This window comes from Prinia subflava, chromosome 5, assembly GCF_021018805.1.
Source record: "Prinia subflava isolate CZ2003 ecotype Zambia chromosome 5, Cam_Psub_1.2, whole genome shotgun sequence".
In the NCBI taxonomy this organism is placed as follows: domain Eukaryota; kingdom Metazoa; phylum Chordata; class Aves; order Passeriformes; family Cisticolidae; genus Prinia; species Prinia subflava.
Window position 1 is genome coordinate 62,312,958 of NC_086251.1, and position 27,475 is coordinate 62,340,432.

At 50.0% G+C, this 27,475-nt stretch overlaps 1 protein-coding gene across 1 annotated transcript in view; it reads left to right on the top strand.

Annotated features, from left to right (window-relative positions):
- MDGA2 (MAM domain containing glycosylphosphatidylinositol anchor 2) overlaps positions 1-27,475 on the top strand; it is a 216,659-nt gene that overhangs the window by 34,190 nt on the left and 154,994 nt on the right. The window lies entirely within an intron of this gene.

Consider the following 27,475-nt stretch of genomic DNA (forward strand, 5'->3'; position numbering starts at 1 on the left):
CTGGGAGGGTGGGGAGGGGCTGGGATGGAATTCCCAGATTTGCTGTGGCTGCCCCTGGATCCCTGGAAATGCCCAAGGCCAGGTTGGACACTGGGGCTGGAGCAGCTCCTCGGGACATCCTGTGAGGCCCTCACCTCCCTTGTCATCGTGGGCCACTTGGTTGTCCCTAAAAACTTGGGAATTGTCAACTCCCACCTCATTTTTGAAGGAGGACTGGGAATGGTTGCTATCCCGGGATATTTTTTTGGAGAATTCCACCCTGGATCCCTTTGCCTGTGCTCACCCCCGAGCAGGAGAAGGGGCAGATTCTGGGATCACCAGCCAGGAACAGTCTGAGCCCATCCCTTCTCTCCAAAGCCATTTATTTTAAACAAATATCATTAATTACAGCATTAATTACATCATTAATTACATCACCGTACATATATTGTGAAAATAAATCACCTCCCAGCCAAATCCCCATGGAAAACTTCCTTAGGAATCGTGTGAAAGCCACATCAGAGCAGGCAGCCCTGCGCCCCAGCAGTTTTACCCCTTCCCAAGCAGGAAAACCAGGAATATTTTGGGAATTCGGGCTATAAATAGCTGTTATGTAAGGTCAGGATGACGTTCCTGTCTCCATTCACCTTTTGGCTGGGCTCAGCAGCTGCTCTGGTGCATCTGTGGTGCTGCTGGGCTTTGGAGATGTCCCTGGGAATTTAAGTCAGGCCTAAACTCCCTGCAAGAATTCCTAAGGGCCAAACGGTGGAAGGAATGTGGGAAATAATTAGGTCTGGCTTAAGGGATTCCTGAAATGTGGGAGAGCTCTGTGGGTCTTGGCGGCTGCCAGCAAATCTCTATTTTATTCCTTAATTATTTGCTCACTTCCTTCCTTCTCATCCGTGAAAAAATGCTGGTTTTTATAGGGAAAATCTGGATTTATTTAGGGAAAATCTGGGTTTATTTTGGTTTTTAAGGAGCTTGGGTGGTCAGGACTGCCTCAAACCAGGCTGCTAACGAGCCACCCTGACGAAACCCTTCTGACTCTGGATATTCCATGGATTTATGGCCTAAGGACGTGGTTGTGGTGGATAAACATCCAGCCCTGGAGCTCTCCAGAGGGAATATTGCAGCCTGGGATTGAAGGAAAGCTGGAAAAGCCTTTGGAGATCCAGCTCAATCCATTTCCCATCTTCCTCAGTGGTTCTTCTCAGGGTCATGAGGAATTTCATTCCCGTGAAATCTTATCCTGGTTTTTGGATGGTTTTTGTGACCCTCAGGAATCCTTTTGGGGAGAAGTGAGAAATAATCTTAAAATTCCTGAATATTTCTATGGATTTTGGTATTAAAAGGGGCTCAAAAATGGGATTGGCTTTTTCCAGGGACATGTGGAGTGATAGGAAAAGGATTCCCACTGCCAGAGGTCAGGGTTAGATGGGGTTTTGGGAAGGAATTCCTGCCTGGGAGCGGGGGAAGGCCCTGGAACAGAATTCCCAGAGAAGGTGCCCAGAGAAGAGCCAGGAAAGGACCTGTTTTCCTCTGGAATTCCTGTTTTCCTCTGGAATTCTCCTCCTCTCAAAGCCAGGAAAGGACTCATTTTCTTCTGGAATTCTCCCCAGTTTGGAGCCAGGAAAGGACCTGTTTTCCTCTGGAATTCTTCCCCTTTCAGAGCTGGAAAAGGATCCATTTTCTTCTGGAATTCTCAGTTTTGTGCCAGGAAAGGACCCATTTTTCTCTGGAATTCTCCTTTCAGAGCTGGGAAAAGGACCTGTTTTCTTCTGGAATTCTGAGCCCAGAGCCAGGAAAGGACTCATTTTCCTTTGGAATTCTCAGGAAAGGAAAGGAAACAGGAAAGGACCTGTTTCCTCTGGAATTCTCCTTCTTTCAGAGCTGGAAAATGACCCATTTTTCTCCGGAATTTTCCTCCTTTCAGCGGAAAGGACCTGTTTTCTTCTGGAATTCTGAGCTTAGAGCCAGGAAAGGTACCTGTTATCCTCTGGAATTCTGAGCTCGGAGCCAGGAAAGGACCTGTTTTCCTCTGGAATTCTCCTTTCAGAGCTGGAAAATGATCCATTTTCTCTGGAATTTTCCTCCTTTCAGAGCTAGGAAAGGACCTGTTTTCCTCTGGAATTCTCAGAGCCAGGAAAGGACCTGTTTCCTCTGGAATTCTCCTTCTTTCAGAGCTGGAAAATGATCCATTTTTCTCTGGAATTTTCCTCCTTTCAGAGCTGGGAAAGGACCTGTTTTCCTCTGGAATTCTCAGAGCCAGAAAAGGACCCATTTTCCTCTGGAATTCTGAGCTCGGAGCCAGGAAAGGACTCATTTTCCTTTGGAATTCTCAGAGCCGGGAAAGGACCTGTTTTCCTCTGGAATCCTGCTAATCCCAAGACAAATTCCAGCTCCCGAGCTCGGTGCCCTGCAGCCCCTCGGGATGTCAGGGCTCGTGAGTGTCCTTGGATCCGTACCTGCGGAGCCGAGCTAAAAATAGGGAATGTCGTGAGCAGCCTGCCGGGCTGGAGACGGGGCTGGAGAACGGGCTGGGAATTCTCCTCCTCCGTGGGGGTTTTATATCCAGGGCTGAGCAGCTCTGCCGGTGTTCAGGGAATGCTGGAAAGGAAATTATGGATATCGAAGGGAAGTTTTCATGTTTGGAGAAGTCTGGGGTCGACGAGAGGGAGGGGAGTTTAGGGAAATTCAGGAATGTTGGGGAGAGAGTAAGAAAAGAAAAATTGTTGGGATTTTATTCGGGGTTAGGAGGAACTGCAGGAGAAAATGATGAGCAGATCATGGAATTCTGGAATGGGTGGGATTGGAAGATGGATTAAATCCAATCTCATTCCACCAGGAACACCTTCTGCTATCCCAGATTCCTCCAAGCCCTCTCCATGGACACTTCCAGGGATGGGGCAGCCACTTTTATCCGTATTTATATAAATTTTTCATGGATGTATCCACTCTGTCCCTCCACGCTCTTTCCCACTTGCTGAATTCCCAGGTAAAAGTGACCCTTGGCTTTGTTTCCTGGCTTTTCCTCTTGTTAGGAGTGGATTTATGGAATGCTGGTCTGGGAAGCCTTTTGTGGGATTTAGAGGGAGGAAAGATTCCCTCATCCTCTCTTTTTAGCCAGGGAATTTTCCAAGAGCGTTTCTTGATGCCGTCCAAGAGAAGAGAAATATAAAAAATACCAAGATAATCTATAGATTAAGAGAAATCCTAATTAAATACCTAATTAATAGCAAGGGGCAGGGAAACCTTGGAATGTTGTGGCTCCTAGGGCTGGATCAGGAGCAGCAGACAAAACGCTGGGAATTTGCTGAGGGTGCTCATCATCTCCCAGGTATCAGGAAAACCTCTGGAATTCTGGATAATGTCAGGTGAGGGATGCTCCAGGGATGTCCCACTCCATTGGAGTGGGGCTGGACTGGGAGAAACGTCTGGTGATTAATTGCTGAGGGGCGTGGGGTGTTTAATTAGCGCGGAATTCCGTCGTTCCTGGTGTCGGTGTGTGCTCAGTGGAGCACGTCCTGGTGTGCCCAGAGGATTTAGGGAATGGGGATATCCCAAATTTGATGAATCCCAGCAGGATTGGGGGGTTTTCCCCCTCCTTTGTAGGCAGCTGAACCTCAGTATTTACCAGTAAAACCCCTCTTTTCCCTCTCCAAGCCTTTGGAATCATCCCAAATGCCGGCTGCGAATTTCCCACCATTCCAAATCTCCTGGAAAAGGCCATGGATAGCTCAAATCTCCCAATGTTCTGTTTCCCACTGACTCCCTCACAAACGCTGGTTGGAAAAGATGGGGGGTTTAGGGTTTATTGGGGGAAAATTCCTTTCCTGGTGCTGATCATTTAATCCCGAGCTTAAATTCGACCCAGCTCTGGCGGGGTCATTATTTCACCTCAGGAGTTCCCAATCCAAAGTCCTGGGCTCCAAAATCCTGGGAGAATTTTGTGTAATTAATGGAAAAATGCAGGGATGGGAACAAGAAAAAATGCCTGCAGTTCTCTTTTTGGGAGCTGCTGAGGAGTTTGCTCTGCTCAGGAGGAATTTTTTTATGGATTGGAAAGGTGGGATCTCCATCCTTGGAGGTGTCCAATGAATGATTGGATGGAGTTGGGCACAGCTTGGACTCAATGACCTTGGAGGGCTTTTCCCACCTCAGTAATCCTGGAATTCTCTCAGAGACATGAGGAGAGCTTTTCCCACCTCAGTAATCCTGGAATTCTCTCAGAGACATGAGGAGAGCTTTTCCCACCTCAGTAATCCTGGAATTCTCTCATTTAGAGACACAGGGAGGGCTTTTCCTACCTCAGTGATCCTGGAATTCTCTCGTTTAGAGACACGAGGAGAGGAGGTTCCTTGGTCTGGCTCCAGGATCGTGGAATTTTAAGGCATTATTGCAATAATTTATCCCAAGGGGAGAAACAAACCTGTGGGCAACTTCCTGGTATTATTTAAATTATTTAATATCAAATAACTTTTCAGTATTTCTGGGGTCACACTCTGCAGACCAAAACACCTCAAAGGAGCAGCAGGAATGGCAAAATCAGCTGGATTTTCCTCCTGTGTTATTTGTGCTGGAGAATCCAGAGATTTATAAAAAATAAGAAAAAAAAAAAAACCCAAAAAACCTCCAAAAAACCCCATTTAAATGAACTGAATGGAATTTTTCTCCCTGGAGAATTACAAGTTTCAGAGCCCAAACGTTCTGTTCCCGTGTTATCTTTCCGAGTACCTTGGAGCCACCATGGAATGTCATCAGCCCTCGAGGGAAAACCAGGAATAACACGGAGCGGAGCTGGTGGGAACAACAGACAAATGATAATCTTATAAATCCTGATAAAGCCTTTTATTTTTTTTTCCCCTGGAAGCTCCAGGGTGTTTTTGTCTGCAGAGTTCAACCTCAGGAATATTGAGACGATATTTGATATTAAAGTAATTTAAATAATAACAGGGAGGGGGGCACAGGTTTGTTTTTCCCCTTGGGATAAACGGCTGCAATAATTATTTTATTTTTTTAAGGAAATGAGGAATTTCAGAAAATAGGAATATGAAAGTTCATATCAGGGCCTGATTTTTAAGGTATCAATCCAAGTCATTCTCTCTGGAGCAACTAAAAGGGGTCAATATTTGGATTTGTTAGGTCTAAACTGGCTCAGAGCATTCGGTGGGAATGGGGTGGGTTTGAAATCCCATTTTCTGATGGTGCAGAACCATGAAAATTCCCGAATTTCTTGGCAGTGAGGGATTCTATAAATTGATAAAAAATTATTATTTATCGATAAAAAATTATTTACCGATAAAAATTATTTATTAATTATTTATCGATAAAAAAAGCCCGAGCTCAGATCTGTGCACAAACACAGGAATTATTCTGGGTTTGAACCGCTGAGGTTTTTTCCAGTCTCCAAAGAGGGTGGAGAAGGTTTGGAAGAGATTTTCAGAGGGAATGGAGCTGCTTCCAAGCTCTCCAAGGCCAAACCGGCTGCTCCGAGTGCTGGTGGAGAACAGGGATCAGGATTTTACTCCCCAGAGGGATCTCCTGCCCTGGGGGCTGGAAGGGGAGTGACCCCTCCTGCAGAGCTGGATCCAGCTCTGGATCCAGCATCCAGGAGCACCTGGAGCTGCTGGGGTGATCCAGAGGGATCCATGGAGCCCCTCTGGAGCCAGTCTGGGAGAGCTGGGAATGTTCCCCTGGAGAGGAGAAGGCTCCAGAGAGAGCTCAGAGCCCCTGGCAGGGCCTGAAGGGGCTCCAGGAGAGCTGCAGAGGGACTGGGGACAAGGGATGGAGGGACAGGACACAGGGAATGGCTCCCACTGCCAGAGGGCAGGGATGGGTGGGAGATTGGGAATTGGGAATTCCTGGCTGGGCTGGAATTGCCAGAGCAGCTGTGGCTGCCCCTGGATCCCTGGCAGTGCCCAAGGCCAGGTTGGACACTGGGGCTGGAGCAGCCTGGGACAGTGGGAGGTGTCCCTGCCTATGGAATGGGGATGGGATGATCCCTTAATTCTCATTCCAAGCCAAACCATCCCAGAATTCCATGATCCTGTGCCACTGGGTGGGAGTTGTCACACCAGAGTCTCCCTTGATGGTGCTGAGCCCTTTTTCCAGCTTGTCAGGATCTTGGGAATTGCTCAATAAAACTCAATAAAAGTTGTTACTTTTATTGATGTTTTATCCGTTGTGAGCAGTAACTGCTGCTTCCAAATCCATCCTCAGGGTGCTCCAACCAAATGCAATTCCAGGAGCGCAACCTGTTACCCTGGGAAGAGTAAATAATCCATTAAATAATCCATTAAATAATCCATTAAATAATACATAAATAATCCATTAAAAATTGTGAGTTGAGGTCTCTATCCTGTCCCTGAGTGGTAAAAGGGAGATCGTTTGTCACGCCACTGGAATTATTCCTGATTTACTCCGGGAGCGCCCGGCTCGGTAATTCCTGGAGATAAATTAATTGTGTGTGATATTCCCAAGCATCCAAACAAACATCTCGGTGATGAATTGGGGTTTGTGCCTCAGTCACACCACGGGAGGGATAAATGATGAATCTGCAGATGATAAATCCTCCCCGGGGTTTCGGGATGTGTTTTGTTCGGATGGCGTGGAAGCGGGACTGAGCTCTGGCACAGCAGGGCTGGGATTTGGGATTGGGGTGGAAGGTGAAACTGGAAGTTTGACGTGTGTGTGAGGAGGGAAACAAATCAGGAATTTTTACAAGCCAGTTTGTAAAATCAGGAGATGTTTTCCCTCTCCCCTGCCAGGTGAGCGCGATCAGAGATGCTTCCCCATTATCCCTCGACTTCAAAGGGATGGAAATCTCCCTGTGGAATAACAATTACCTTTGGAAGGGTGACAAAATCCACTGGCATTGCCTGATGGATAATGGGAGCAAGGGGAGAGGGGACTGGGGTCACCTGGAGGCTCAGTGGGAGAGGCTCCAGAGGCGCTGGTCGGAGATAAATCCTCCAGGAAAAGCGGCAGGGGCTGGGTGTGTGGAGAGGGAGCAGCCTGGGAAGGTCCTTGCAGGACTCCAAGGATGGAGAAACTGGGGAGAAACGGAAGCAGAGGGGTGGTTCTGAATTCTTGAGTTTTTATTGCAGGCAGCTGCCTGGGGTAATTGATTTTATTGATTGATTAAACGCCAACCTGGAGGTTGGAATTATCCCTCTCTCTCTGCCCATTCCCATCGTTGCTGTGATATTTCAGGAGCTTGGGTGATGAGTGGAAACATCACCACTTTTATCCTGAAGTAATTTCATGGAATCATGGAATGGTTTGGGTTAAAGGGACCTTAAATCCCACCCCTGCCATGGCAGGGACACCTCCCACTGTCCCAGGCTGCTCCAGCCCCAGTGTCCAACCTGGCCTTGGGCACTGCCAGGGATCCAGGGGCAGCCTCTGGCAATTCCAGCCCAGCCAGCAATTCCCAATTCCCAATTCCCAATCTCCCATCCATCCCTGCCCTCTGGCAGTGGGAGCCATTCCCTGTGTCCAACCAGTTGGTTGTGGCTGTGATAAAGCAGAGGGAATTCCTTTTGGGATACATCTCCTGCAGTGACTGGAGGCAGAAATCCTATTCCTGCTGTACTCTTGCTTTGGGGGCCCAACCAACGTGGAGCATTTTTGGGAATTATTAATAACATTATTTAACTTTTATATTTTCTTAGGAAGAGTTTGCCCTGTGCAAATCTGCAAACAAAAAGTCCCCGATTTTGGGGAAGAAAAAGTTTTTTGTCAAAATATCTCTAACTGCTTAAAAAGTAATTTCCTAATTTAAAAAAAAAACATTCCCAATTTTAAAACAACAGTATGTATCATTTGTTATGTTAGTTTTCTTTTGTGGAAGCATCCGAGCATTTATCTTTGTGTTGGGAGTGATGGGTTTGTCTGAAAATAATTTTTCGAGATTTTTGGTGTTGAGCTTCTGAGAGAGGCTTGTCAGGGCTTGTCCAAAAGCATGGACACAACTGGATGAGGAATTCACTTCTGTCCTGGTGAGGTCACACATCAAGGGCTGTGCCCACATCAAGACAAGAGGACGTGGAGGGGCTGGAGCGTGTCCAGGGAAGGGAACAGAGCTGGGAAAGGGCTGGAGAATTCCTGAGGGAGCTGGGAAGGGGCTGGAGAATTCCTGAGGGAGCTGGGAAGGGGCTGAGCCTGGAGCAAAGGAGGCTCAGGGGGACCCTGTGGCTCTGCACAGTCCCTGCCAGGAGGGGACAGCCGGGGGGGTCGGGCTCTGCTCCAGGAACAGGGACAGGAGGAGAGGGAACGGCCTCAGGCTGGGCCAGGGGAGGGCAGGGGGGACAGCAGCAGGAATTTCCCCATGGAAAGGGAGCTCAGGCCTTGGAAGTGCCCAGGGAGGTTTGGAGTGCCCATCCCTGGAGGTGTCCCAGGAATTCCTGGGGGTGGCACTGAGAGCTCTGGGCTGGGCACAGGGTGGGCATCGGGCACAGCTGGGACTGGATGATCCTGGAGGGCTTTTCCAGCCTCAGGGGTTCTGTAAGGTTTAGATTGGATATTTGGGGAAATTTCTCCTGTGAAAGGGCTGTCCAGCCCTGGCACAGGTAGAGGGTGGAGTCCCCATCCCTGGAGGGATTTAAATCCATGTGGAGGTGGCACCTGGGGACACGGGGCAGTGGTGGCCTTGGCAGAGCTGGGGAAGGGTTGGATGAACTCAGAGGCCTTTTCCAACCTTAATGATTCCATGATTCCGTGAATCTCTGTCCTCTGGTTTGGAGTGCCCATCCCTGGAGGTGTCCAGGGAATTCCTGGAGGTGGCACTGAGAGCTCTGGGGTGGCACAGGGTGGGCACTGGGTTGATCCTGGAGCTCTTTTCCAACCTGAAGTTCCTGGCATTCTGGGATTTGGAACACCCAACCCATTCTCCAGTCTGGAGCCTGTTGGAGTTACTGAGAGATGTTCTGCTTGCTTTTATTTTTCTTTTTTCCCTGATTGCTCATTAATGGTGTGTAAACAGCTTGGGGTCAGCACCAGTTTGTTTATTGGGATTTATTTAAGGATTCATTTCGGTGATTCATTTCTCCTTGAGCATTTGGAGGAGATGATTTCAGCCGCTCCCGTTTGTGCTCCATCCTGGCAGGATGGAGCTGGGAGCTCTCCCATTCACGTATCCACGAGCTGCTTTTCCATGAGTTCAGGGACAAGATCCCGGGAATGTTTGCCCTGCTGTGCTGAGTGTGGGCAGTGCCCAGCCCTGCCCCGAGTGTCAGGAATTGTTGTGTTGTGGCTGCTTCGGTAATTAGCACTCATTAGGGTTTATATTCCTAACGAACTGTGACATTATCATTGATTAATAATTACCTTCCTCAGAACTTACTCCATGAGCAGAGCAGCACGGAGCGGGAGTCTCCCAGGCTCTGGAATGTGAGTTTGGAGCAGCACTCAAGGCTTCCCTTTTCCCTGTGTAAATAATTCAAATATTTATCGATCTGCAGCCTTGCATTATTTATCCTTTATTATTTTGGTATCCATCTGCTCTGGCTCAAGGTGTCCCTGCAGAATGAGATGTTCCTAGAATGTCCTGTCCATCCCAAACCATTCTGGGATTGATGGGTGGCTTTGTAGGGGAAGTGTGGGCTGAGCTGTGGGGGCAGCCAACACTTGGCAGATGCAGAAATTCATTCCCTTGAAAAAATTAGCTGAGGTCATCCTCAGGAACATCAATGGGTGCTGTTGTGCAGCTCCAGGAGGGCTCTGGGCCGTTTGGCTCCAGCCCACACCGAAGGATCTGGGCAGAAATCCGGGCAGGAATCCTTCTGGAGTGATCTCACACCCACAGTGATGAACGTCCTGACGCACCCTCTGCTAAAGCGTGGATGGGCTGGCGCTGTCAGCACTCAGATTTTGGGGTCTGCATTTTTAAGGGGGATGATTTGAGTGGATTTCAGTGTGAGGGTGAACGTTCATTCCGGAGTCTGAGGTAGGAGAGAATTCCAGGATGGTTTGGGTTGGAAGGGACCTTAAAAATCTGGTGCCACTCCTCTGCAGTTCATGGAATTGTGGAATGATTTGGGTTGGAAATGACTCCGAATTCCATCCCATCCTACCCCTCCCAGGGCAGGGACACCTTCACTGTCCCAGGCTGCTCCAAATCCCATCCAGCCTGGCCTTGGACACTTCCAGGGATCGAGGGGCAGCCACAGCTGCTCTGGACAAGAGAAAAGTGGGACAGAAGAAGGTTCCAGGACAGCTGGATCAGGAATAGCTCTTCCCTTGTTAAGGTGCAAGAGAAATCTTCAATATCCAACACTCAGTGGCAGTTCCAGTGACCGGAATGCTCCTGGGAAGCAGGAAGGTCTGGACCTGGATGAATGGAGTGGAATTATTGGATGACAGGGTCAGGTAAAGCGCAGGCTCCCCAAGGAGCGGGGCAGGGTGAGAGGATGGAAAACATCCCTGGGTTGGTTGTTTGGAAGGAAAGAGAGAGTCTGGATTTCTGCTGGCAGTAATAGGCATGGACACGCTGGATCTGAGCATTCCAAGGATTTCCTTTACTGACTCCTGATATTTGTGGTTCTAATCCTGCAGAGCTCTTGGCTTGGGTCTTACGTATTGTACAAGGAATTTGGTTTCTGTTGGATTTCCACTGGATTTCCCACTCCTGGAGAGGTTTGAAATCCATGGATGTGGCACGGGGGGCAGTGCCGGGGGATGGCTGGGCTCGATGATCCCAGAGAGTTTTCCAATTTAAATCATTCCATGACTCTTTGGCCTCAATACATACAGAGACAGGAAAAGCAGGAGTGGGAGAACATCCCAGGCTGGGAGCTGCCACCGTGCTTGCACATTCCATGGGAGCTGAGGAGTGCCATGGAAATCCAGGTCTGGCTCTGGCTGAAATCAGGAGGCTGAAATCATTCCCAGAGCAGCAGGATCCAGCCCTGGACATGCTGCCGTGGTGGAAAACAACCCTCAGCCTCCCAGGAAACCCACGGAGATGTGGATTCTTCTGGAAAGCTTTGGTCCCTCGGGGAGATTTGAAGGAATCTTTTACCTCTCTGCTGAGGGTTGTCCCAAATCCTTCTCCCCCAGGGGCTGGGGAGGTTTGTGGGTGAGCAGAGGGTGGAGTGTCCTTTGGGAAGATCCTGTCCTGGATGAGTGGGTGGATGCCCGTGGAATGTGGGTACAGTCCCTGCCAGCAGCAGGGATGGGCAAATCTCCTGTTCTGGGGTGTCATCCCTGCATCCCCTCATCAGTTCAGTAGGAGAATCAGAGAATCATGGAATATCCTGAGCTGGGACCCACAGGGATCATCCCAGCCCTGTCCCTGCCCAGACCCCCCAACAATCCCACCCTGGGCACCCCTGGCAGCGCTGCCCAAAGGCTCCTGGAGCTCTGGGGCCGTGCCCATTCCCTGGGGAGCTTTTCCAGTGCTTATTCCACCCTCTGGGGAGGAACCTTTCCCTGAAATCCAGCCCAGCCCTCCCTGATTCAGCTGTGTCCTTCATGGATCTCTTTTCTGGGAGCTTTCTGATCTGTGTTTCCGTTGGAAATGTCAGGCAGCTTTTCCTTCTGGGAGGAAACCAGGCAGGCACGTGTTGGGATCACATTTCTTCATCATCTGGAGTTGTTCAGCCTTGTCTGGAAAATCAGTGCTGTCCTCAAACACCCAAAACCCAGGACAAGGTGCCTCAGGTGAAAGTCCATGGGAAGAGCATTCCTTGGAAGGGATGGATGCGGAGTGGAACAAACCCTGACTGTCTGCAGGAGCTGCTGTCAAATGTGACAGGACAAAAGGAGGCTCAGGGGGACCCTGTGGCTCTGCACAGTCCCTGCCAGGAGGGGACAGCCGGGGGGGTCGGGCTCTGCTCCAGGAACAGGGACAGGAGGAGAGGGAACGGCCTCAGGCTGGGCCAGGGGAGGGGCAGGGGGGACAGCAGCAGGAATTTGCCCATGGAAAGGGAGCTCAGGCCTTGGAAGTGCCCAGGGAGGTTTGGAGTGCCCGTCCCTGGAGGTGTCCAAGGAATTCCTGGAGGTGGCACTCGGTCATGTCCATTCTCCTGGCCAGCACGGAGGGGACTTGGACTGGCCCTGGTTGCACTCATGGACCCTGTGAAGCTCCAGAGCCAACTCCAACAACCCCTTGGGTGGGGGTGGCTTCATCCTCTGAGCTTCCCAGGAGTTTCTGGGAGCGTGGGCAGGGCTGGGCTGGAATTGCCAGAGCAGCTGTGGCTGCCCCTGCATCCCTGGCAGTGCCCAAGGCCAGGTTGGACACTGGGGCTGGAGCAGCCTGGGACAGTGGGAGGTGTCCCTGCCATGGCAGGGGTGGCACTGGGTGGGATTTAAGGTCCCTTCCCACCCAAACCATTCCGGGATTCTATTTTCAATGCTTCCATTCCCATGTTTTGTATCCGGAAGCGCTCCCGGCCCGTTTGTCCTCAGAGGAATTCTTGGCATTGCTCCAGAGGGGACAGACCCTGGGACAAACCCTGCTGTGGTCCTTTTCCTCCTCTGGGGGACTTCTCCCCCACGAGGAGCACCCCAGCCCGTGGGTGCTGCAAGCCTGGGGGTCCCTGGGCCTTTGGAGAATCCCAGAGTTGGGTTTGGGTGGGAAAGGACCTAAATCCCATCCAGTGCCAGCCCCTTCCATGGGCAGGGACATTCCCAGTATCCCAGACTGCCCCAAGCCCCAGTGTCCAGCCTTGGGCCAGCCTGGTGGTCCTGGGATGTCCCCGAGTGCCACCCCTCGCACAGAGCGGGGTTAAAGCTGCCTTTGATGTCTGCTTTTTGCCTGCAGCTTATTTTAGTTTGATCAAAGCTTTGAGCAAGAGCTTAAACCTTGATTTTTCCCCCTCATCCCGCTCGGAGTGGATGGATTCTCCCACGGATGTGTGGAGAGATGTTAAACCTTTTGGATCTTGTTTTTAATATTTAACAGACACTTGTGAAATCGGCTCTAATTTAAAACTATCAAACACTTTGGGGCCCAGATAATGAGGAGGATATTAGGTAGCAATATTTTATTTTTTCTGAGCTTGCACGGAGGATTTATGCAATCATTATTTTGATTAAGGACGTTTGAAAGCATCTGTGAGTATTTCTCATTCTTCAGTGCTATCTTTAGCTCTTCCAATTAATTTCCAATTCCAGGAGTCCATGGAATCTGACAGAGTTTGCTGTGCTGAGGGATGTATTAAGGACAGCTTATGATCCATTAATTAGGAATGTGTTTAAAGCCGTAATCTCTGCATTTTGAAGGCATCCTCTTTCCAGCCTTCCCATTTTTATCTGGTTTTCCTCAAGTATTTTCTTTGCTGAGATCAGTGGAAGGGTTGGCGGCTCCTGGAAATTAAAGCTCTTGGATGCTGCTGGATCCCTCCAGCTGAGGATCCTGTCCCAAAGCTCAGCCTTAAACGTTTCATCCTCTGATGATTGTGCTTCATCTTCTTTGTGTGAAGTTCTTCCCTTGCCTGGGCCTTGAGGTTGGATCTATACCAGGAATTTTTGGTGTTGCCTGGGGAAAAATGTAAAAAAAAACCCCATTAAACTCATCAAGTCAAGGCCTTGTGCATGTGGAAAAACATTTTGGGATGGATTTAAAGAGGGAAATGGGATTGGGAATACCCCGAGTTCCACCAGAATCTGCTCTATGAGGAAATGACTCTGCAAATTATTTCCTGCTGGTGATACCTGTGTTGAGAGGAAAGTACGAAGAGATTTCCTTTATATTCTGGTGGAAAAATCAGTGATCTGGATGGAGATCTGGAAAGGGCTGGAATGTAATTCAGGATGAGGATCTGGAAAAGGCTGGAATGTAATTCAGGATGAGGATCTGGAAAGGGCTGGAATGTAATTCAGGATGAGGATCTGGAAAGGGCTGGAATGTAATTCAGGATGAGGATCTGGAAAGGAGTGGAATGTAATTCTGGTGTCCTCTGAGGGGACTTGCTGTATCCCTGTTCCTCACTGAAAATTCCAGGCAGGCAGATGCCACTTCCTCATTACTCATCTGCTGGAAGTGCTTTCAATTCCAATTAAAAAATGAAAAACATTTTGAGAACATTCCCAAAGCTGATTTAAAACAAATCAGCGATCAGCGACAAATCTGAAGGTCAATCACCATGTTTGGGATTTAAAATTAAATTCAGGAGTTGTGTTTTTTTGGAGGGAACGGAGCTGGGAGGGGTCTGGAGCCCTGGGAGAGGCTGAGGGTGTTGGGAAAGGGCTGGAAAACTCCTGAGGGAGCTGGGAAGGGGCTGGAGAATTCCTGAGGGAGCTGGGAAGGGGCTGGAGAATCCCTGAGGGAGCTGGGAAGGGGCTGGAGAATTCCTGAGGGAGCTGGGAAGGGGCTGAGCCTGGAGCAAAGGAGGCTCAGGGGGACCCTGTGGCTCTGCCCAGTCCCTGACAGGAGGGGACAGCCGGGGGGGTCGGGCTCTGCTCCAGGAACAGGGACAGGAGGAGAGGGAACGGCCTCAGGCTGGGCCAGGGCAGGGGCAGGGGGGACAGCAGCAGGAATTTGCCCATGGAAAGGGAGCTCAGGCCTTGGAAGTGCCCAGGGAGGTTTGGAGTGCCCATCCCTGGAGGTGTTCAAAAAGCCTGTGGAAGTGGCAGTTGAGAACATGGATGAGTGGTGGTTCTGGACTGATGGACTCTTCTTTAATGATTCTGTGATTTTATGATGAAAAAGAAAATTTTGGAACAGTGGGGTTTGGGTTTCTTCTTCCTTCTGCTATTTTTTTTTTGTCCTGCTGTTTTTGGATGGATTTGCTCCCATGTGTGAGGACAAGGGAAGTTTGGGGTCTGAAATGACCAAAGGACAGAAGCCCTGGAGAAGAGCTGAGCTGCTGGGAGCTCCAAAGGCAGCCAGACAAGAGGGAGGATCCCCTTTGTGCCTTCATCCACTGCCTCAGCCCATTGTTAGGAACTGAGGAATTCCTTAATGGAAACCGAGGATGTGGAGCTCTCTGTTGGAATGGAGGATGTGGAACTCCGTGGTAGGAATCTCAGAGAATGGAGGATGTGGAGTTCCCTGTCGGGAATGGAGGATGTGGAGTTCCCTGTCGGGAATGGAGGATGTGGAGTTCCTTGTTGGGAATGGAGGATGTGGAGTTCCCTGTCGGGAATGGAGGATGTGGAGTTCCCTGCTGGGAATGGAGGATGTGGAGTTCCCTGTTGGAATGGAGGATGTGGAGTTCCTTGTTGGGAATGGAGGATGTGGAGTTCCCTGTTGGAATGGAGGATGTGGAGTTCCTTGTTGGGAATGGAGGATGTGGAGTTCCCTGTCGGGAATGGAGGATGTGGAGTTCCTTGTTGGGAATGGAGGATGTGGAGTTCCCTGTCGGGAATGGAGGATGTGGAGTTCCCTGTCGGGAATGGAGGATGTGGAGTTCCTTGTTGGGAATGGAGGATGTGGAGTTCCTTGTTGGGAATGGAGGATGTGGAGTTCCTTGTTGGGAATGGAGGATGTGGAGTTCCCTGTCGGGAATGGAGGATGTGGAGTTCCTTGTTGGGAATGGAGGATGTGGAGTTCCCTGTCGGGAATGGAGGATTTGGAGTTCCATGTCGGGAATGGAGGATGTGGAGTTCCATGTCGGGAATGGAGGATGTGGAGTTCCTTGTTGGGAATGGAGGATGTGGAGTTCCCTGTCGGGAATGGAGGATGTGGAGTTCCTTGTTGGGAATGGAGGATGTGGAGTTCCCTGTCGGGAATGGAGGATTTGGAGTTCCCTGTCGGGAATGGAGGATGTGGAGTTCCATGTCGGGAATGGAGGATGCGGAGTTCCTTGTTGGGAATGGAGGATGCGGAGTTCCTTGTTGGGAATGGAGGATGTGGAGTTCCATGTCGGGAATGGAGGATGTGGAGTTCCATGTCGGGAATGGAGGATGTGGGATTCCCTGTTGGAATGGAGGATGTGGAGTTCCTTGTTGGGAATGGAGGATGTGGGATTCCCTGTTGGAATGGAGGATTTGGAGTTCCATGTCGGGAATGGAGGATGTGGAGTTCCCTGTCGGGAATGGAGGATGTGGAGTTCCCTGTTGGAAACTGAGGATTAGAAGATTCCATCCAGCAAATCCGTGTATTGGCCGTGCCAGAGGGTTTTAATGCTAACAGGGAAAAATGGAAGGAAAACTCTGTTCCCACCCTTTATCTCCTTCTTTGCATTCCCAGATCTCGGCCCTGATGCTTTACGAACATTCCGAGCTTGTGGTGATTCCAGCAGAGCAGGGATTTTCCCTGGAAAAGCTGAGCTCTGGTGGATGACGCTTCCCTTGCATCCATGAGCGTATCCATGAGGAGCTGGCGGTTCCACCACCACCCCCAGCCCTTGGGAAGCCCCTGCTTCCCGATGTGGAAGGTTGGGGTGATGAATTCTGGCTGGTAAAAGTGGGATCCTTTTCCCACTCCCACAAATTTCGCACGGAAAGAGCAACTCCCTAATGGAAGTTAATGACTAATTACCCTCTGTTAATGGGGTTGGAGCTTTCCTTAGCCTTTGGAAAAGGGCTGGAAAATCCTATAAACAATCACACCTGACCTGGCAGTGTCTGCGTACCCAGGTGGGTGCTTATTATTTCTAATCATTAATTTTTATTGATTCGTTGATCGCTCATTGTCCAGATAAATCATGGAATGCTGGGGGATAACTCCCCTCTGGAGTTGTTCACATCAACACCGAGCTGTTGGTTTGGATTCCCAAGGGATCAGATCCACAGGGAGGGGATTTCTGCTTCTGCTGGAATCTGTGCCAGTCCAATTCCTAATCAATATTGATTATCATCAATAATCAATGTTCTCTGATGATGGAGGAGCCTCAGTCATTGCTCAGCCCCACGGATCTCATGGAATTGTTTCCATGTCCAATGGTTGGGCACAAAGGAGTGTCCCAGCAGTACTCCAGGAGAAATATTGCCGTGGGAGCTGTGTCCATCCAAGAGCTGGGAGAGGGAGAGGGCAGGGATTGACCGAGGGGTGTTCGGAATTCCCAGTGCCAGGAGAGCTTGGGTCACCTGCAGCATCTCCCTGGAGGCTGGGCTGAACCTCTCCGGAATTCCTGCTGGAGCTCTTCCAAGCAGCCTGGGGGTGTTGGTCCAGCAATCGCTGTTGGATGTGTGGGAAGCTGGCACAGAAATCCTGGAAGCAGCAAGGACCCCTCGGGATCTCTGTCCCCTCAGCCCCTCTGCAGCTCTTTCCCGGCCCAGCACAGCCTGGGATTTACTAAAATGAAGGAAAACCTCTGCTTATCTCCCCTGAGTTGGCCAAAATTTGGGAATGGGGTGATTTATGCTATGAAAATGTGGAATTTCCCTTGAAAATGCTCTCAAGCATTCCAAGCTCAGTTCCAGAATTTCTTCACAAGAGGAAAGGATCTAGGGCTGCCAGAGCCCCTAGTTCTTTTCCCAGTGTCAGGACTTGAAGGAAATGGGAGTTTTCAAGGCAAATCAGATTTTTTCCAGTGGCTGGAATATCTTGGAATGACATTTTAAGTGCCAGATGTGGCACTTGAAGCACTTTGCGGTCGCCCTGCTGAAGCACGTTTGGAGCTGAAGTGGTTGGAGAGGTGGAAGGAAGGGTGAGATGGAATTTTGGGAAAGAATTCCTGGCTGGGATGGTGGCAAAACCCTGGGATGGAATTCCCAGGGACGCTGTGGCTGCCCCTGGATCCCTGGCAGTGTCCTAGGCCAGACTGGAGAGGCTTGGAGATGTCCCTGCCTATGGAATGGGATGAGCTTTAAGCTCCGTTCCCACCCAGACCATTCCATGACTCCCAAAGATCCATTCCCATAAATAAATTTTGATGGAGCCTGGGAAACACAAAACCCAGGTAATAAATTCCCAGCTTTGAAAAGGGAACACATTCCAGTCACTCCCTGCTCCTTCTCTGCCCGTGTTTGACAACAAAGATGTGAGAACGAGGTGTGAGACACTGAAGTACAGGAAACACGGCTTTAATTCAAGGAATCGTTTTATTCCCTGAAAAGAGATTTGTTTTCCTTGTTTTTTCTCGGGACAGATCTGTGCTAGCTCCCAAAAAACTGCAAATTGTTTAAAAAGCTGTTTATTTTCGCTTAACATTCCAAGGCAGCGTTTCCTTCTCCATTTGCATTCGTGGAAGGTTCTGTATTTTAAATTTCCTCTTTAATATTAAACTGTGTGCTTTTTTTTTTCCTGGCAGCAAACTAAAGTGAGATACATTCTGTAGTGGAATTTTTGTTCTCGAGTCAAACAAGGACAGGTTTTTGTCAGGATAGTGTTATCCCTGCTGCTGGAATTTGTGTCGGGGTTTTGTAGCACCTGCAGCGCTTCCTCCTGCTTTGGGACACCCTCAGGAATTGTGGTTTGAGGGCTTTTCCTGGGCTGCTGAGGGTGAAACATGGGAGGAAAGGCTGAGAGAGCTGGGAAGGGGCTGGAGAATTCCTGAGGGAACTGGGAAGGGGCTGGAGAATCCCTGAGGGAGCTGGGAAGGGGCTGGAGAATTCCTGAGGGAGCTGGGAAGGGTCTGGAGAATTCCTGAGGGAGCTGGGAAGGGTCTGGAGGATTCCTGAGGGAGCTGGGAAGGGGCTGAGCCTGGAGCAAAGGAGGCTCAGGGGGACCCTGTGGCTCTGCACAGTCCCTGACAGGAGGGGACAGCCGGGGGGGTCGGGCTCTGCTCCAGGAACAGGGACAGGAGGAGAGGGAACGGCCTCAGGCTGGGCCAGGGGAGGGGCAGGGGGGACAGCAGCAGGAATTTCCCCATGGAAAGGGAGCTCAGGCCTTGGAAGTGCCCAGGGAGGTTTGGAGTGCCCATCCCTGGAGGTGTCCAGGGAATTCCTGGAGGTGGCACTGAGAGCTCTGGGTGGGCACAGGGTGGGCATTGGGCACAGCTGGGACTCTGATCTTGGAGGGCTTTTCCAGCCTCAGGGATTCCATGAGGTTTAGATTGGATATTTGGGAAAATTTCTTCCCTAAATTTGTTGGAGTTGACAGGTTTGAGTCCCCATGCCTGGAGGGATTTAAATCCATGTGGAGGTGACACCTGGGGACACGGGGCAGTGGTGGCCTTGGCAGTGCTGGAGAACAGTTGGATGAACTTCTCCAACCTTAATGCTTCCTTGATTCCATGAATATCTGTCTTGAGCCCATGCTAAGTGGGGAAATGGTGGGACTTAGAGGATAATTCCAGAGAACTTTCCAAGGTTCTGCTATCCAAGGTTGCTCCAAGCCCCAGTGTCCAACCCAGCCTTGGTCATTTCCAGGGATCCAAGGGCAGCTTCTCTTGGAATTCCATCCCAGCCCCTCCCCGGTATCCCATCTAAATCTCCCCTGGCACATCTTGAGAACTTTTCCTCTCCTCCTCATTTTATGTCCGTGCCTTTTCCTCCAGGATAAATCCACGTCCTCCTTGCTGCCTGTCAGGAACTGCTCTACCAGCACTTCCTGCTAAGGAAAAAAAAAAATTAACGAGTTTAAAATTAAATTATAATTACAAAAATTTAAATGAGTTAAAAACACATTTCTAAAAGAAATTTTCCCACGCCGTGTAAATCATTTAGAATTCAGGAGCTGTTTCTGACAAGGTGATTTTTAATGTGCTTGATTTCCATCCCCCTCTGTCTTTTCCAGTGGGGGTGAATTCCACTTTTTTTTTTTTTTTTTGTGTGCTCCCAAATAAGTGAGATGTGTTTGCTGCCAGCCTGTGATGGTGCTGAAAAGGGTCTGGCACCGTCGTCTGTTTGGTGATGCCAGGAACAACAAAGTGTTGCTTCCATTGAGGCCTCCCTTGTCGCGGATTCCTTATTTTAGCAGATTCCTTGATCCCACTGCCGGCAATCTGTGGGATGCAAGCGGCTCCAGGAGCAATTCAGGGAGTGAGGGGAGTGTGGGAAGGGTTCCCTGTGTGCTCATCTCTGCAATTCCCTCTGAACCAGGGGGAAAAAGTGGAAAATGTCTTTTTTGTTGGGTGTTAGAGATAGATCAGCCTGGAATGTTGTGAATTAACCAGGTGTCATTCTCCGGGAATGCTGGAATAAAGGGCTGGGAAATTCAGAAACACCGATTTCCCAGGTTCTTATTTAAGTACAAAAGCTTTTTTTAAAAAATATATCATTTTCAGGCTTTCAAGCAGAAATAAGAATTGCAAGGCGGAGTCTCTCGGTGACTTTATTCTCCCTTAAACCCAAAACCCAGCTTAAAACCAGCACAAAAATCCTAAAATTCCTCTGAAACCCTGCCTGGAATTCCTGAACCAGAGGGATATTTCTCAGTGCTGATGCTCCAGGCAATTCAGTTTTTAATTCCGAGGTTTTTTGCCAGGAGTGTCCCACACATGGTGGAAGTGAGGGTACCCACGTTATCCCTGCGTTTCTTTGGGAGAAAAACTCCCAAAGGCAGCCAAACTCCATAAATCCACTCGTGGCACCAGGCACGGAGAAGAGCAGCTCCTCTCCTGGGCCTGAAGTAGCTGAACTGTGGATGAGGGAAAGAAAGAGCAGGAGGTGAATCAGGAAATAAATTCCGGCAGGAGCACAGAGGGAATTATCCCTGATTGTCTGCCCGGGCAGGGGCTCACGGGCACGACCCGGCGGCGGCGGATCTTTGGGAGACCTTTGCTCCCGTGGAAGAGGCAGGAATTGGCCTTGCAGGGACGTGTCTGGGGCTCAGCTGAAGGAAAAAGAGGCAGAATTCCCACAGGGAATGAGTGTGGAGCAGGAAAAAGGGGTTCCTGATGTTTTATTCACTCCCACAAGTTCCTGAAATGGGATTTTATCCCAGTGGGGATTGGCAGCTTCTTCCAAGGAACAAGAGATGGGACAAGAGGAAACGACCTCAAGCTGTGCCAGGGGAGGTTTAATTTGGATATTTGTAGGAATTTCTTCATGGAAAGGGCGGTCCAGCCCTGGCACAACTGCCCAGAGCAGGGGTGGGGTCCCCGTTCCTGGAGGGATTTGAAATCCCTGTGGATGTGGCACTTTGGGGACATGGGGCAGTGTGGCCTGGGCAGGGCTGGGAATGGCTGGATTTGATGGGATCAGGGGGTTTTTCCAACCTGGACCATTCCAGGATACAAAGACACTGGAATGTCAGCAGGGTTGCTTTGGGCTGCAGGATGAATTATTACAGACAAATTAAAGCTGAGGAAAAGCGAGCAGGAAGGTGTTGAAGAATTAAAGTAAACTAGAAACCAAATTCTTGTGCTTTTAGGAAGTATTTCCTCCTTTGACTTTGCTAAAAAGTTTTTATTAAATGAGATTTTGCAGAGGATGTTCTGTATTTGTGCCCCTGCAGGGAACTGAGGCTGAGACAGCCCCAGCTGGGGTGGGAGACTCTGGATTTGCCAGGCATGGAGCAAATTCATGCATCCCAATTCAGTTCTCAAAGGAATTCAGTGCTTCCTAAGGAAATGAGCTTGGGAGAGGCTGGGGACAAGGCCTGGAGGGACGGGACACAGGGAATGGCTTCCCATGGGAGCACAGGGATAGATGGGAGATTGGGAATTGGGAATTCCCTGAGAGGGGCTGGGCTGGAATTGCCAGAGCAGCTGTGGCTGCCCCTGGATCCCTGGCAGTGCCCAAGGCCAGGTTGGACCCTGGGGCTGGAGCAGCCTGGGACAGTGGGAGGTGTCCCTGCCATGGCAGGGGTGGCACTGGGGTGACCTTCAGGTGTCCTTCCAGAACCATCCCATGGTTTTATATTCCCAGCCCAAATCCGTGTCTGAGGCGCTCTCCTGGCCTTTTCCTGATCCCTCTCTGAACTCCAGCGGTTTTCAACACCTGCCCAGCAGCAGGAACAACAACCAGCAGTGCCAGGAGTTGTAACGGGTGGAAAAGAGCCATAAATCCGTCAGTTCCTGGAAAAGCAGCGTTAGGACAGCCCGGGCTCGATCCATCCAGCCCTGCTGAGCTTTGTGGTGTCAGAATCAGGTCAGGCCTAATTCTGCAGCAGCGGTGTTGGGAAGCAGCAGCGGGATTTGATTATCTGGGAGCCTTGGGATGGCAGTGCCATCCATCACGGAGCCTTCCCCGGCTCCATGAACGCCGGGAGAGGCGGGAATGTCGAGCAACGAGGGAAAATCAGCCCCGAATTCCCCTGTCCTGTTCGGTGGGGAAGTTCGGCTCGGGATCAGCTCAGAGGAAGGTGCCCAATAAATATTCCCGTGGGCATCAGGTGGAAGCAGCTGGGAAATGTTTGGGAATGACAGGGAGTGATCCCGGAATGGCAGAACTGAAATGAGGTCAGCACCACTCCTGAAGGTTTCCTCTCTCAGGCACCTGGAATTTGGACCCAAAATGAGAGATTCCTCCACAAACGGAATATTTGTTTAAGAGAAGCTGCTTGCGTAACATTTGACTTTCCCCAAAGAAAAACCCACTCAGAGAAGGAATAAAAGAAGCCGTTTCAATAATCCATTTATTTGTGGACAGAGCCTCACCTCCAGCTAGAAAAATAGCCCCAAATCCCAAATTAGCTGCAGTGAAATGCTCCAAATTCTGCATTGATGAGGGCAGTGCATTCCCATGGCAGTACCTCGGAGATTCCTGCTCATTCCATTTGCAGTTTAGGAGAATTAAGGGCTGGGATAATATGGGAAAAGTGAATTCTGAGAGTAGTAAGTGCCTGCAATTACTTTAAATCTTCTCTTTCTTCAGAAAACCCCATTACTTTTTCCTATTCTCCTGCAGAACTGCACTAAATTTTTCCTAACCCTAATGGCTTCGTTCCTGCTAATTAATTTTCCATGGAAAAGCTCCTGATGCAGAATATGGATCAGGGGGAAAGCTCATGGCTGCAGGAGGGGAGAAGGATTTGATTCATGGCAAATCCATCCCGCGTTTTTTAGCAGGTCCATCTCCTATTTCCCCCAAAAAATCTCATTTCAATTTGGTTTTAAGGAATCCTGCACATTCCATAAATCAGGAAGATCTTAGAACTGCTCAGATTAAGGGAATTCATTCCAGGATCCGAGTTCTGATGTTGGTCAGAGTTTAATTCCCTGTTTTCCAACAAGGATTTGACCAAATCTCTGTGTGGGGAAACTTTTAACCAGGAAAGAGCTGTGCCAAGGGATCCTGGAATTAAATCCTGGAATGTTTTGGGATTGAAGGAACCTTAAGGCCCATCCAGTTCTGCTGGAATCCACACCTTCCACTATCCCAGTGCTCCAACCTGGCCTTGGGCACTGCCAGGGATCCAGGGGCAGCCACAGCTGCTCTGGCAATTCCAGCCCAGCCAGGAATTCCCAATTCCCAATCTCCCATCCATCCCTGCCCTCTGGCAGTGGGAGCCATTCCCTGTGTCCTGTCCCTCCAGCCCTTGTCCCCAGACCCTCTCCAGGGAATGATTCCCGTTCCCAGATCCACAGGTCTCCATCTCCCAACTCCTCCTCCCATTCCAGCTGAAATGAATCCCACAGTCCTCTCAAACTTTCCCACATTCCCAATCCAAAACACCACCTCATTCCCACTTTTCCCAAAGGATCCTGATACCATTTTCCATTAAAAAAGATCAGCACAAAGGCCTGGAGCAAATTCCCAGCCATTCCCAATCCATCAGCACAGCTCAAGGAATCACTAAATCATCCTTAAGCCTCCAATGTTTTCCCAGTGTGAGTCCAGTGAGGACTTCCCAGGCTGAGAAAACATCCAAATTCCTTTGGAATTCCTTTGGATCAGGACTCTGGATCACAGCTTCTCTGGGAAATCCATTCCAGGGCCTCCCCACCCTCCCAGCCAGGAATTCCTTCCCGATATCCCATCTAAACTTGGAACTGGTGGAAAAGAGCAGCCAAGAGGGACGAGGTTTGTGAGGAGACATGGAAAGGAGAAACTTCCAGTTTTTCAAGGAAAGAAGGAATCTCGTGTGGACACAAAACCCTTAGAGCAGAACGAGGGGGCTGTGCCCGGATTTGTTGTTTTACCTTTTCCTTGGACAGCCTTTCCCTGCTCCAGGTTGTGCCTGGGAATGGCGCTGGGAAGGGTCCGCGCAGTTTTCCGCGTGTAATCTCCAGCCAAATCCTCCTCAAATGTCACAAACAAAATCAGCGCTGAGTTGATATTATTCCAATGGATGAAATCCCTGGAGGCGGCTTTCAGAAGGAGCTGGAATGAACATTCCTGCAGGAAAGAGGGAGGTGACATTTCATAATTACGGGATGTCTCCCAAACCATGAGATTTTTCACTTAAAGGAAGAAGAATGTTTGTTATTTCCCTTGATTGGTTTGATCTCCTCTTAGAGCAGTGTTTTCCTTGGAGATAATAATACCCGGGGGGGCGTTTTTCCTTTCCTGCTCCTTCCCAAATTTAATGGATTCAGGAGAGTGGCACAGCCACTAAAATGAAGGACACTTCAGCTGTGATGCGGAGTTAGATGAATAGAACATGAATAAAAAACGGAATATTAATGGAATGTGGGTTTAAAAGGATGTTGGGATAATGTTGCTGACTGCTCTAATTTGGTCCCGGGTTTGATGAGCCGTGCTGAACCCTCGCTTACCTTTCTGCTCCGTGGCTCTGCTTCAGCATTCCCGTGTTTTGGAATTCGTGGTGTGGGAGATGATGGATGTCCCAGCGGTGCCTCAGAGCCCTGGAAAGGGCAGAACAAAGAGGACATTCCGTGTCCCTGGGACAGTGAACTCCCGAGGTGTGTGGAGGGGGGTCAGCATTCCTAGGAATTCCAGAGGAAAATAAGCACACCGAGCGTTAGTGCTGCTGTTTTACTTGGAAAAATAATCATAATCAGGAATTAATGGATTCTTTCCAGGTCAGAGAGTGACACATGGCCTTGATTCCTAACCAAGGACATTCCCGCCCTTCCAGGAGTTTCATGGGAAGAGCAACATGGGACAAGGGAATCAGGGAATCCCAGAAGGGCTTGGATTGGAGTGGATCTCAGGCCCAGTTCCAGCCCTGCCGTGGGGTGGGACACCTTCCACTGTCCCAGGTTGTTCCAACCAACTTTATTCCATCATTGTGTTGGACTTGGAATAATTGGGAGCACTTTTGGCTCAGAAAACTACCTGGAGCCAGGGGTGTGTTGGTCTGTGTTAAACCTTCTGGAAAAGCAGAGAGGGGAAGTTCCTGGGGCTTTGGAGCTCGGGATGTGGTGGCTGGAAGAGCAGAGCTTGCTGGAGGCTTTGCTGGAATGATGGCTTCAAACAGAGTGTGGGGTTGGACGGGATATTGGGAAGGAATTCCTGCCTGGGAAGGTGGGGAGACCGTGGAATAGAATTCCCAGAGCAGCTGTGGCTGCCCCTGGATCCCCAGAAGTGTCCAAGGCCGGGTTTGGATGGAGCTTGGAGCAACCAGGGATAGTGGAATGTGCTGGGTTGGAACGGGATGGGATTTAAGGTCCTCCCAACCCAAACCACTCCGTGTTTCCATGGAGGAAACATCCATTCCCTGCTCCTCCTCTGCCTCCTCTGCCTCCTTGGCTCGAGCCTCATTTCCTCCAGGGTGCAGAGAGCCAGGCTCAGAAGCTGGAATTCTTGGCAGGTTTGGATCAATCCCAACTTCGGATCAGGATCCCACAACGGGCTGTGTCCACAGGGAGCCGTGTGTGGGCTGGACCGGGAGTGCCGTGGTGAGAGGGGGGTCTGCAGGGATGCCAGAGCCCTGCATCCCGGGAATTCCCTGTGGATCTTAGCAGGGGAATTGCAGAACGATCAGAGAAGCAGGACTGGTGTGATGATGGAGGAAGCTCCGTGCACCGGCAAAGCGGCCTGGGGCAGGAGTTCTGAGGCTCTTCCATGGGGAATGGGGCTGGGAGCTCAACGGCATCACACGGATGAACAGAAAGGATGAAATTCCCGGTGTTTAAATCCCACAGAATTCCATTTTATCCTTTGTGCTCTTTAGTTTCTGTGATTTTATTTGGGTCTGTAAATCGGTTTCCTCCTCCTATCGATCCGCTCCCTGGAAATTGTCATAGCTGCGACTTTCACGGTTCAGGAGCGAAATCGTGGAGCTGGGAATGTGCTTTGGAGACTTGTGGGAGCGGAGCTGGGATTTATGCAGGTGTAATAACAGGAATATCGTGGTTTCCTTACACTTACAACGTGTAAAGCTGAGTAATTCCTGTACTACAGGTTGTACCAACAAGGAAATTAAAGGAAGGTTCTGCCTGCACTTAACTCCTGCTCCAAATCCTGATCCCGCTGACAGCAACAGGATTTGGAAAGGAAGCAGCAGCATCAGTGCCACTGTTTCTCCTGCTTAATTTTCCTGCTTTAATTAAGTCTTTTCATTTGCATAACGAGTGTGATAAGGCATTTAGGAAGATATAGAATAAGAACAATAATGCTGAGTTTATTTTGGAAATGGAAACAAAAAAAACTGGAATGCGAGCAGGGGGTGCTGAGGGTTTCGTTCAGGGGATTGCCAGGGATTAATAAAAACCACGGAAATCTCTTGTGGTGCTGAGTAAACAAAGAGTATCTGTGTGGGGGAGATACTCAGTGCTGGTTCCAGGGCTGGGGTGGCCTGGGATGGGCTCGGCTGGTTGGATCATGGAGCTGAAAACACCGAGGTGGGTTCAACCCCCTTAAGAGCTGCACTCAACCCTTGTGGTATCTCCAGCTCAGAACATCCTGTAACCCTGTGATCCATGAGGTTCTGATCCCATTTCTCTGCTGGTCTTCCAGCCCCCCCCATCTCAGGGCCAGCCCCAGGAGTGGGGTGGTTTGGGGTGGGCTTGTTTGGTTGGATCATGGAGCTGAGAATGCCAAGGTCGTGTTTGCTTCCCTTAAGAGCTGGACTTGATCCTTGTGGGATTCTCCCAACTCGGAACATCCCGTAATTTGGTGATCCATGTGGTTCTCATCCCATTTCTCTGCTGGTCTTCCAGCCCCCCATCTCAGGGCCAGCCCCAGGAGTGGGGTGGTTTGGGGTGGGCTTGTTTGGTTGGATCATGGAGCTGAGAATGCCAAGGTCGTGTTTGCTTCCCTTAAGAGCTGGACTTGATCCTTGTGGGTTTTTCCAACCCAGAACATCCAATAATCCCATGATCCATGTGGTTCTCATCCCATTTCTCTGCTGGCCTTGCAGCCCAGCTCAGGGCCAGCCCCAGGAGTGGGATTGTTTGGGATGGGCTGGGTTGGTTGGATCATGGAGCTGAGAATGCCAAGGTCGCATTTGATTCCCTTAAGAGCTGGAATTGATCCTTGTGGGATTCCTCCAACTTGGAAAATACAGTAATTTGCTGATCTGTGTAGTTCTGATCCCGTTTCTCTGCTGGCCTTGCAGCCCCTCAGCTCAGGGCCAGCCCCAGGAGTGGGATTGTTTGGGATGGGCTGGGTTGGTTGGATTGTGGAGCTGAGAACTCCATGGTCAGGCTTGATTCCCTTAAGAGCTGGACTTGATCCTTGTGGGTTTTTTCCAGCCCAGAATGTCCAATAATCCCATGATCCACGTGATTCTCATCCTGTTTCTCCTGGCCTTGCAGCCCCTCAGCTCATACCCAGCCCCAGGAGTGGAGTGGTCTGGGGTGGGCTCGGTTGGTTGGATCATGGAGCTGAGAACTCCATGGTCGAGTTTGATTCCCTTAAGAGCTGGACTTGA